This window comes from Poecilia formosa, unplaced genomic scaffold (genome assembly GCF_000485575.1).
Source record: "Poecilia formosa unplaced genomic scaffold, Poecilia_formosa-5.1.2 Scaffold224, whole genome shotgun sequence".
NCBI classification, from domain to species: Eukaryota; Metazoa; Chordata; class Actinopteri; order Cyprinodontiformes; family Poeciliidae; genus Poecilia; species Poecilia formosa.
This window is the reverse complement of record NW_006800163.1, coordinates 485,865-489,184: the sequence shown is the minus strand read 5'-3', so window position 1 is coordinate 489,184 and position 3,320 is coordinate 485,865.

The following is a 3,320-nucleotide window of genomic DNA, read 5'->3' as shown; positions in this document are numbered from 1 at the left end:
TTTTTTTAATGTTTTTTCTGTATTTATTTTTATTGGGATATACTTTTCCACAAATGTTTCTATTTTGAGTTTATCTTTAACAAAGGGTGAGATGATGATGATGATATAAACTTTGTTTTATGGGTTTGACGTTTTAGGATTAAAATAAGATGATTTTAGAACCCGTTCACCACAGTGTCACTGCAACACTGTACTTTAAACCTTAGAACTTGAAAGCAGATGCACTAACTAAATCAGAGACAAACTGGTTCTTATTTCTGTCTGCATTATAGGTTTGAAAATGGTCTTCTTTAATCAAATTTTGGCACCAGTAGATCTACTAACCTTGACAGTCAGAACATAAATCAAAATCTGCATTTCCACTGCTGTGAAAGTCTAGTCTAGTCTTTGTAAAATTAAATTTACTCCCCAATATATGAAGTAATGGTGTTTAAAAAGAGACCAATCAAAAGGAATATCAAACACAAAATATCAGCAAACGAATTCAAAGTCTACGCTAACCTTCTTTCACAGGTTAGCGTCCTCTACAGGCCTTATGCCAAACTGCAAACTGGGCTCAACATTTGCAGACAATGTACTGAATGATGTTTTCAAAGTTTAAAATTCAGGATCGATGCTTTGAACTAGGAGTGGACCATATGGACTTAGAAAATCATTGCAATATTTTGTGGTACTCTTGTGATAACGACAAAAATGAATTAGAAAAATATTAATTGCCTCTTTTTTATGGCTGTGAATGCATGGAACAGCTTTCAAAGCGGCACAAACAACATGGTTCTTGGAAAACATTCCCCTTTGAAATGGGCTTCTTCTTAAGATTAAACTGCATGTAGTAACTGCATCAAATCAATTTTCTGATATTTATTAGAAATATCAGCTTGTGCCCCCATGGAACAAACTGTGGAGAAAATAGTAAAAATAACTTTTGTGATAATACTGTCAGTTTTTTCACATCATTAATTGATGTGAAAGAAAATGCTTGACCAAAATTATACGAAAGTTTTTACGATAAACAATGCAATAAATACCCACCTCTACTTTAAACTTCACAAATGTATATCTGACCTCTGCTGCATTTCTTTGTCTTCACAATAATGTTTGTGCTCTAAAATTCTCTTGGAGAATGTGGACAGTGTTGCACCTCCTGCAGCTTTTATATCAGCTTAACTTTAAGACAGACTTTTTTATTTACTCAGATTCCATCATTCTCATATTTCAGCTTTGGAGTTTTCTTTATGTAGTTTTTAACATTTGTTATCTGCATGAAAAGATGTTTGCAGCAGCAAAATGCTGCTGGGTCCCGTGAAAATCAATATTCATCATTATTTGATGTATCATAGCAATAAGTGGCTACACATCATCTATTTGGCATCTTGTAGTTTAGATCCTTTTTAATTTTTAATCAAAAATAGTATTTACCACATGCACAAAAATTGGGCTTCAGGTACTTTGGATCCAGATGATGTCACCGTCCATATATGAAACTATCTCTGTTTAACAGAGAGCCATGGCTGCAGCAGCTGTTTCTTTGTTGGCAAAAAGTGCTTTTATAATTGCTCCAAAAATAGCGAAAAGGCTGGTAATTTATATATATTTTTCATACTTTCAGTATTTATTGGTATTCTGGCTCTAAACTGCAAGGTAGAGGCCATGGTAGGCATGTACAACACTGGGTTACAAAAAATATATTTTGGAAATTGTCTGTTTTTTCAACTGAATTAGGATTATTTTGCATCGCTGAATCCAAAAATGACGTCCATTTTTCTCAATCAGGTTTTTATTCTAATTTGCTTTATAGAAATCTGATTTTCTGACTAAATTGATGAAATTTTTGTGACATTATCAGTTCATTTCTGTTAATATTTCTCATCCAAAAAAGGTTTTTTGGAGAAAAAGATGGTTTTCTAACATAATGTATTAATTAAATGTCACAAACTTGGATTTCTGTAAATTGAATAATAAACACTACTAAGGGTAAGTACATGTGAATTGAACATTACATCTTCATTGTGTAAAATTCTCCGTCTCTTTTCTGTCCTGATGGAATCTCTCCTCCTGCTCATCACTCATTGATCAGATTGTCAGGAAACCGAGATTTTGATGCTCATGTTGCTTCATAGTTCAGAAAGTTGACCTGTTTGAGCAAAACCAATGTGATTTTTGGATTCAGCCAGTGTAATGGATCCGCTGGATCACCGATGTGAAATTGTAGCTGAGGTTTCTTTTAAGACCCCTATCTTTATAATATACCAATAATTAAAGTAATTACTTGCTAAGGCCATAAGTTAAATGCAATTTAGTAATCGCCAAAGAAAACTTGAATTTGTTCTGAATAACAAAAAATCTATGGAGCTGCAGCAGAGTTCACCCAAGTTTATTTTTATTTTTTGGTCAGGAAATTATGCATCTTTTCATATTTATATATCTGGAGCTGATTCTTTTATTTTATTATATTTTTTTTTATCAGTGTTTAAATGTCAGACTTGCACCATAACAGGAAACTGAATTATAACGGCTACATGAAGGTATGATATTTTGTATTTTGATTTTGCTTGAATCCTAATAGTTTGTATTTGCTATATTTGGTCCCTATCAGACGGTGTCTCTCTCTAAGCACATCTGTCATGTGAAGGGTGCGGCTGTAGTGGAAGTATGGTGCCTTCGTTCAGCGTCGTTTTGTATGCCTTGTGGTGACACTTTGCACAATTTGTATGAATTTAACCTCTTGATATCTTGTACAGAAACAATGTCTATTTCTGGATGTTTTATTTGGATGGAAGGTGTCCATGTGACATTTGAGTGATGTGGTTTTTGCTGTTCTCTTCGGTGGTTGTGAAAGCCTAGTAAATGAGCAGATGTTGAAGTACTCCTGCAAAGCACTCTGAAAAAACAACAACAGTGTTTTGGTGTCTTCTTGTTGTAAATGATGCACATCAGTCCAATGCTAATCTGTTCTCTCAGGTGATTTCTTATTGGCCCACAATGTTTTTAATGAATTTGATGTTTTAAAATGTGAAGCAATGCATTTCTCATCTTACTTTTCCAAAGTTAATGTTAATTTCTATTGTTAAAACATTAAAATGCTGTTGTACACCTTGGTGGACTTTTTTGTTGTTTTTGTTGAAGTCAGGCAATTTAAAAGTCCAAGATAAAATTGAGCTTAGATTTCTAACACGTTTAAAGATATTTTTAAATTATTCTTACTGTGAAAATTCTGAGTCGGGATGGAAAAAATTTGGTCTCTCAGTTGTTTTCCAGTGGCCTGATCGTTAACGTCTCCTCAGGATCCTCCCAGCTGCTGCAGCCTCACTTTTCATCGC